Source organism: Pristiophorus japonicus, chromosome 32 (assembly GCF_044704955.1).
Source record: "Pristiophorus japonicus isolate sPriJap1 chromosome 32, sPriJap1.hap1, whole genome shotgun sequence".
Taxonomy (NCBI): Eukaryota; Metazoa; Chordata; class Chondrichthyes; family Pristiophoridae; genus Pristiophorus; species Pristiophorus japonicus.
Window position 1 is genome coordinate 4003234 of NC_092008.1, and position 9292 is coordinate 4012525.

Sequence of the window (9292 nt, forward strand, 5' to 3'; positions counted from 1 at the left end):
CGACGAGGACGCCCTTCGAAAGAGCCCACGGCTGAGGCTCGCTCAACACTCCGGACATACTCCACAGGGATCAATGCTGGGACCACAACTGTTTACAATATACATAGATGACCTGGAAGAGGGGACAGAGTGTAGTGTAACAAAATTTGCAGATGATCCAAAGATTAGTGGGAAAGCGGGTTGTGTAGAGGACACAGAGAGGCTGCAAAGAGATTTGGATAGGTTAAGCGACTGGGCTAAGGTTTGGCAGATGGAATACAATGTCGGAAAATGTGAGGTCATCCACCTTGGGAAAAAAAACAGTAAAAGGGAATATTATTTGAATGGGGAGAAATTACAACATGCTGAGGTGCAGAGGGACCTGGGGGTCCTTGTGCATGAATCCCAAAAAGTTAGTTTGCAGGTGCAGCAGGTAATCAGGAAGGCGAATGGAATGTTGGCCTTCATTGCGAGAGGGATGGAGTACAAAAGCAGGGAGGTCCTGCTGCAACTGTATAGGGTATTGGTGAGGCCGCACCTGGAGTACTGCATGCAGTTTTGGTCACCTTACTTAAGGAAGGATATACTGGCTTTGGAGGGGGGTACAGAGACGATTCACTAGGCTGATTCCGGAGATGAGGGGGTTACCTTATGATGATAGATTGAGTAGATGGGTCTTTACTCGTTGGAGTTCAGAAGGATGAGGGGTGATCTTATAGAAACATTTAAAATAATGAAAGGGATAGACAAGATAGAGGCAGAGAGGTTGTTTCCACTGGTCGGGGAGACTAGAACTAGGGGGCACAGCCTCAAAATACGGGGGAGCCGAGTTGAGAAGGAATTTCTTCTCCCAGAGGGTTGTGAATCTGTGGAATTCTCTGCCCAAGGAAGCAGTTGAGGCTAGCTCATTGAATGTGTTCAAGTCACAGATAGATAGATTTTTAACCAATAAGGGAATGAAGGGTTACGGGGAGCGGGCGGGTAAGTGGAGCTGAGTCCACGGCCAGATCAGCCATGATCTTGTTGAATGGCGGAGCGGGCTCGAGGGGCTAGATGGCCTGCTCCTGTTCCTAATTCTTATGTTCTTATGTTCATACCAGGAGCTGCAGTCTGTGCTCCAGCGACCTCTATGCAAGATACAGCGTTTGTAAGGTGTTTGTTGTTCACTGTACTCTGTTAGATCTCGGAGCTTATAGTGGGAGAGGACAAACACGTAGCACAACATTTTAGGCTTAACCCAGTGTCCATTCTATCACGCAACAAAAACCGGCTAAAAAAAAACGCCAGGACTAGACGTCTGAGAGAAATTGAAGTAAGACGTACAATCGCCCTTCCTGGCTGTAGGTTCGTGGCTGTTGGTTCCGTGATCTGTTGGTGGTTCTTCAGGTCGTTCTCTGCAGCTTCTGCTCTTGTCCTTCCATGCCTGCTTGCTGTACCTTCCCGTGTTACCTGCTTGTGCGTCTGTGTGTTCGTCTACTGAGTGTACCATTGGGGCGGAAGGAACGGACAACTCCAAGGAGAAGCACGTGCCTGGGCAGGAGGGCGGCAGCAGCGAAGAGGGACGTCACAAAGGTCCAGCTCGGTGATTGGAGCGCGGGCAGGTACAGTGGGAGCGGCGAGTGATCGAGGAGCGACGCGATCGGGGGCCCGGGAGAGGCGCGAGCTCGGGGGGGGCCCAGGGGCAGCCCGGGGCCCAGCCCACACTGTGTGCGATATGTTCTGCGCGCACTAGCTCCGTGCAGCGGAGTTGGTCTCCAGTCGTCCTGGTTAACCCTTGCCACTGGACCAAGACCTCGCTCTGTCGAGCCCCGTGTGGTGGCTGGTGTGCAACGGCCACCCCACGTTAAAAAAACCCACCCACGGGCATCTCCCACCCTTCAGGATGTCGTTCGGGACCTGGAATATTAGGTCCTTCATTGAAACACCTGTGGACTCATCCCTTTTTGGCGTGGATGCAAGTCATTCGAGGGAACGCCGATAATGATGATATTTATACCCACAGTATGAATATGTTTTTCCGCTGGGCTAAGATCCGATTATCGCTGTGGTGATTTGTTTAACTGGCTGTGGAGATGAGTTTGAACGGCTACTGATTTGCACACGGAGTCGACCGTGCAGAAGATAACTCCTTATCCTCAATGCCCTGTTATCCAAAAAATGTGCATTTCGTCGGGTCCTTTGTACTTTTGTTTGCAGACTTGTAGTCTCTGGGGTAGCAATGGGCCAGAAATTCCTTTGGTGGGGTGGGGGCTTCCCGCGGGCAATTGCCTCCTGACCGGAAAACTTTTAACGGAAACACCTGGTGGTCACGGAGGCGCCCTGGATCCCGGCGAGGAGGCCTTCTCCTCCCGCGCTGCGAAACACACTCTGGTCCCACGCAGAAGATGCGGTTCACGTATGACGGCTCAGCCAATCAGGCAAGTATTCCACAGGTTCCCATTAATAGCACCGAGCCGTGTGTATCTACCAGCTCTCGGTGCTATTAATGGGAACAAAACCAAACACACGGAATAATTAAAAAAATAAAAAAACAGACCACACGTATTTAAAATTAATTGAAATTAAAATTATGTCTTGTAAAAATAAAATATTTTCCCGATTTTTAAAAAAGTTTTTTAAAATTATGGTTTAAAATAAACTTACCGTAGTGGGGAGGTATTTAACAATAAAATGTGTTTTTAATTTAATTTTAGCGTGTTTTTGTATGTTTTAAAACACTTGCGCCTGTAAAGGTTGGCTATGCGCCTGATAAAAGCAGGGGCAAGATTTTTAAGGACATTTGCTGGGCAAGATATGCGTCAATCCCACAATCTTGCCCAAGATGTGTCCTCGCTCCCGATATAGAAACGTAGAAAATAGATGCAGGAGTAGGCCATTCGGCCCTTCGAGCCTGCACCACCATTCAATATGATCATGGCTGATCATTCCCTCAGTACCCCTTTCCTGCTTTCTCTCCATACCCCTTGATCCCTTTAGCTGTAAGGGCCATATCTAACTCCCTTTTGAATATATCTAACGAACTGGCCCCAACTACTTTCTGTGGTAGAGAATTCCACAGGTTCACCACTCTCTGGGTGAAGAAGTTTCTCCTCATCTCGGTCCTAAATGGCTTACCCCTTATCCTTAGACTGTGACCCCTGGTTCTGGACTTCCCCAACATCGGGAACATTCTTCCTGCATCTAACCTGTCCAATCCCGTCAGAATTTTATATGTTTCTATGAGATCCATTCTCATTCTTCTAAACTCCAGTGAATATAAGCCTAGTGGATCCAATCTTTCTTCATATGTCAGTCCTGCCATCCCGGGAATCAGTCTGGTGAACCTTCGCTGCACTCCCTCAATAGCAAGAACGTCCTTCCTCAGATTAGGAGACCAAAACTGAACACAATATTCCAGGTGTGGCCTCACCAAGGCCCTGTACAACTGCAGTAAGACCTCCCTGCTCCTATACTCAAATCCTCTCGCTATGAAGGCCAACATGCCATTTGCCTTCTTCACCGCCTGCTGTACCTGCATGGCCAACTTTCATTGACTGATGTACAGATGTCTACGATCACTCAAGCTCCCTTGACGGACCGGAAAAGCCGTTTTTCAGCGTGTGTGCATTGAGCGCTGAAAACCGGCTTTTCCGAAGCCTTCCCGGTTGGTAGAAACTTCCTACGGGCCTGGGACATCGGGATTTCTACTCCATTGTCCTTGTCTGTATGCATGACCAAGTACCATCCTTGACCAACGGAGGTCACTTTTAATTGGTGATAAGTCACCACTTGCCTCAAGCTTGGGGCCTGTTCCCCTCCCAGCTAGTCCCACAGTTTTTTTTTTACTTTAAAACACTTCAAAACAGTTTGTGGCCTCTTCCTATGCCTTGTTTCAAGAAAAATAGGTGTGAATCTTACACATTCACGGGGTTGGGGGTAATATATTAGCATGGATCACGGATTGGCTAATTAACCAAGAACAGAGAGTCGGGATAAATGGTTCATTCTCTTGGGTTGGCAATCAGTAACTAGTGGGGTGCCGCAGGGATCAGTGCTGGGACCCCAACTATTTACAATCTATATTAACGACTTGGAAGAAGGGACTGAGTGTAACGTAGCCAAGTTTGCTGACGATACAAAGATGGGAGGAAAAGCAATGTGTGAGGAGGACACAAAAAATCTGCAAAAAGACATAGACAGGCTCAGTGAGTGGGCAAAAATTTGGCAGATGGGGTATAATGTTGAAAAGTGTGAGGTCATGCACTTTGGCAGAAAAAAAATCAAAGAGCAAGTTATTATTTAAATGGAGAAAGATTGCAAAGTGCCGCAGTACAGCGGGACCTGGGGGTTACTTGTGCATGAAACACAAAAGGTTAGTATGCAGGTACAGCAAGTGATCAGGAAGGCCAATGGAATCTTGGCCTTTATTGCAAAGGGGATGGAGTATAAAAGCAGGGAAGTCTTACTCCAGTTATACAGGGTATTGGTGAGGCCACACCTGGAGTACTGCGTGCAGTTTTGGTTTCCATATTTACGAAAGGATATACTTGCTTTGGAGGCAGTTCAGAGAAGGTTCACTCGGTTGATTCCGGGGATGAGGGGGTTGACTTATGAGGAAAGGTTGAGTAGGTTGGGCCTCTACTCATTGGAATTCAGGTGATCTTATCGAAACGTGCAAGATAATGAGGGGGCTTGACAAGGTGGATGCAGAGAGGATGTTTCCACTGATGGGGGAGACTAGAACTAGGGGGCATGGTCTTAGAATAAGGGGCCACCCATTTAAAACTGAGATGGGGAGGAATTTCTTCTCTCAGGGGGTTATAAATCTGTGGAATTCACTGCCTCAGAGAGCTGTGGAAGCCGGGACATTGAATAAAGTTAAGACAGAGATAGACAGTTTCTTAACCGATAAGGGGGCAGGCAGGGAAGTGGAGCTGAGTCCATGATCGGATCAGCCATGATCGTATTAAATGGCGGAGCAGGCTCGAGGGGGCCGTATGGCCTGCTCCTGCTCCTGATTCTTATTCCAGGAAGATGCTCCACAAACTGAGCCGAGCTTCCTGGAGAACTCGCGAACTTGCGAAGAGCACCGTCGCCCACACGGCGGATCAGCTCCGCCCCGCGGCTCCGGGATCACGCTCCAGCGCGCGGTCGAGCGGCAGCACAGAGGGTTCGGCGGGCCTGTGGAAATATCGGAGAGAATTCACGAGCGACAAGAATTTAGCTGAGGTTTTTAAAGCGGTAGACTCCGTGATCTCGGGGTGATGGAGACCAGGATAAAAGCTGGGAAACAGCGCAGCCACAATCGAAGGAGTCACCACGTGTAAGAGAGAGCGCGTGAATAGTGGACTCCTTCCCTGCCGGTGTGACCGCTGCCAGGACAAAGGCTTGGCGCAAACTCTGGTCCTGCAGCATTGCAATGGTCTTCCTGGAACAACATGGGCTGTCCCGACCTGTGAGAGAACACCATCGCAGGTCGGGGCTATAAATAGAGCTGGAGCGATGGGCCCTGGAACATTGCGGGCGGAGGTGTGGCCAATGAGGGTACGGGGCAAGAGCCGAGGGCCCAGGGGCAGCACGGGCCCAGCCCACACTGTGTGATATGTTGTGTGTGCACTGGGTCCGTGCAGCAGAGCTGGTCTCCAGTTGTCCTGGTTAACCTTTGCCCCTGGACCAAGACCTGGCTCTGTCGGGCCCGTGTGGTGGCTGGTGTGCAACGGTCACCCCGCGTTAAAACAATCCACCCACAGGCATCTCCCATCCCCTCAACTGGAGTTCAGGACCTGGAACATCGGGTCCTTCATTGAAACATCTGTGAACTCTCGTGGAAGCAAGTCATCCTCGTTCGAGGGACCGCCTCTTGATGTTTGGTGAGGCCACACCTGGAGTACTGCGTGCAGTTTTGGTTTCCATATTTACGAAAGGATACACTTGCTTTGGAGGCAGTTCAGAGAAGGTTCACTCGGTTGATTCCGGGGATGAGGGGGTTGACTTATGAGGAAAGGTTGAGGAGGTTGGGCCTCTACTCATTGGAATTCAGAAGAATGAGAGGTGATCTTATCGAAACGTATAAGGTTATGAGGGGGCTCGACAAGGTGGATGCAGAGAGGATGTTTCCACTGGTGGGGGAGACTAGAACTAGGGGGCATGGTCTTAGAATAAGGGGCCGCCCATTTAAAACAGAGATGAGGAGGAATTTCTTCTCTCGGAGGGTTGTAAATCTGTGGAATTTGTTGCCTCAGAGAGCTGTGGAAGCCGGGACATTGAATATATTTAAGACAGAGATAGACAGTTTCTTAAATGATAAGGGAATCATCATCGTCATAGGCAGTCCCTCGGAATCGAGGAGGACTTGCTTCCACTCCTGAAGTGAGTCCTTAGGTGGCTGAACAGTCCAATACGGGAGCCACAGTCCCTGTCACAGGAGGGACAGACAGTGGTTGAGGGAAGGGGAGGGTGGGACTGGTTTGCCGCACGCTCCTTCCGCTGCCTGCGCTTGGTTTCTGCACGCTCTCGGCGACGAGACTCCAGGTGCTCAGCGCCCCTCCCGGATGCACTTCCTCCACTTAGGGCGGGACTGGTCTTTGGGCCCAGGGACTCCCAGGTGTCGGTGGGGATGTTGCACTTTATCAGGGAGGCTTTGAGGGTGGTCCCTTGTAACGTTTCCTCTGCCCACCTTTGGCTCGTTTGCCCGTGAAGGAGTTCCGAGTAGAGCGCTTGCTTTGGGAGTCTCGTGTCGGGGCATGTGGACAATGTGGCCCTGCCCAGCGGAGCTGGTCGAGTGTGGTCAGTGCTTCGATGCTGGGGATGTTGGGCCTGGTCGAGGACGCTAACGTTGGTGCGTCTGTCCTCCCGGGGGATTTGCAGGATCTTGCGGAGACAGCGTTGGTGGTATTTCTCCAGCGACTTGAGGTGTCTGCTGTATGTGTTCCAAGGACACCCTCAAAGCCTCCCTGATAAAGTGCAACATCCCCACCGACACCTGGGAGTCCCTGGGCCCAAAGACCAGTCCGCCCTAAGTGGAGGAAGTGCATCCGGGAGGGGCGCTGAGCCCCTCGAGTCTCGTCGCCGAGAGCGTGCAGAAAGCAAGCGCAGGCAGCGGAAGGAGCGTGCGGCAAACCAGTCCCACCCTCCCCTTCCCTCAACCACTGTCTGTCCCACCTGTGACAGGGACTGTAGAAAATAGGATCAGTAGTCGGCCATTCGGCCCCTTGAGCCTGCACCATTCAATATGATCATGGTTGATCCTCTATCTCAACACCATATTCCCGCTTTCTCCCCATACCCCTTGATGCCTTTTGTGTCTAGAAATCTATCGATCTCCCTCTTACATATATTCAGTGACTTGGCCTCCACAGCCTTCTGTGGTAGCGAATTCCACAGGTTCACCTCCCTCGGAGTGAAAACATTTCTCCTCATCTCGCTCCTAAATTTCCTACCCCGTATCCTGAGACTGTGACCCCTTGTTCTAGACTTCCCAGCCCCGGGGGAAACATCCTCCCCGCATCCAGTCTGTCCAACCCCGTCAGAATTTTATACCTTTCAATGCGATCCCCTCTCATTCTTCTAAACTCCAGTGAATACAGGCCCAGTCGACCCAATCTCTCCTCATACGGCAGTCCTGCCCATCCCAGGAATCAGTCTGGTGAACCTTCGCTGCACTCCCTCTATGGCCAGTATATCCTTCCTTGGGTAAGGAGACCAAAACTGCTCACAATACTCCAGTATTGTGTAGTTCCCGTATTGGACTGTTCAGCCACCTCAGGACTCACGTTTAGAGTGGAAGCAAGTCTTCCTCGATTCCGAGGGACTGCCGATGATGACGATTTGTTGCGATCTCTGCACAGTTTTGGTCTCCTTATCTCAGGAAGGATACAATTGCCTTAGAGGGAGTGTCTCGAAGGTTCAGCAGATTAACCCCTGGGTTGTCCTATGAGGAGAGATTGACTCGATTGGGCCTGTACTCTCCAGAGTTTAGAAGAATGAGAGCGTTATATATGCAGACTATAGTTATACTCGCTGTGCCGTCACTGTATAGTTGCATAAGATGGAGACTGGTTCCCTGATGTACTGTCAACAAGGTTTGCACTGTGCAGATACTATGCGGGCACCACTAGAGGGTGTAACTGGTGGAGACCGGAGTTTCCTGCCGCTGTGGCAGGGGCTGTCCACTAGAGGGCACTGCGGTGGGAGACCTGAGGGTCACCTGCACAGGTGTGCAGGGCCCAGTATAAAAGGCTACCCACCATGCTTGTGCCTGACTCTGGAGTCACGAATAAAGGACCAAGGTCACCACAGTTTGAGTACAACACATTGGAGTCATAAGTGCGTTACAGACATAACAGAGGGGTGATCTCATTGAAACAGAAGATACTGAGGGGGATTGACGGGGTAGATGCAGGGAGGGCGTTTCCCCCCCCGGGCTGGGGAGTCTAGAACCAGGGGTCACACAGTCTCAGGATAAGGGGTCGGCTATATTGGACTTAATAAAAAAAATTATTCGTTGGGGGATGTGGGCGTCGCTGGCAAGGCCGGCGTTTATCGCCCATCCCCAATCGCCCCTTGAGAAGGTGGTGGTGAGCCGCCTTCTTGAACCGCTGCGGTCCGTGTGGTGAAGATGCTCCCACAGTGCCGACTTTCTCTTGGCGGTTTCGGTTACAACTGAGTGTCTCGCTGGGCCATTTCAGAGGGCCGTTAAGAGTCAAGCACCCATTACTGTGGGTCTGGAGTCACGTATCACGTAAGTGAGTGGGCAAACATTTGGCAGGTGGAGTACAATGTGGGAAAGTGTGAGGTCACGCACTTGTGGCAGAAAAAAACTCAACGAGCGAGTTATTATTTAAATGGAGAAAGATTGCAAAGTGCCGCAGTACAGCGGGACCTGGGGGTTACTTGTGCATGAAACACAAAAGGTTAGTATGCAGGTACAGCAAGTGATAGAAACATAGAAACATAGGTGCAGGAGTAGGCCATTTGGCCCTTCGAGCCTGCACCGCCATTCAATGAGTTCATGGCTGAACATGCAACTTCAGTACCCCCTTCCTGCTTTCTCGCCATCCCCCTTGATCCCCCGAGTAGTAAGGACTTCATCTAACTCCTTTTTGAATATATTTAGTGAATTGGCCTCAACAACTTTCTGTGGTAGAGAATTCCACAGGTTCACCACTCTCTGGGTGAAGAAATTCCTCCTCATCTCGGTCCTAAATGGCTTACCCCTTATCCTTAGACTGTGACCCCTGGTTCTGGACTTCCCCAACATTGGGAACATTCTTCCTGCATCTAACCTGTCTAAACCCGTCAGAATTTTAAACGTTTCTATGAGGTCCCCTCTCAT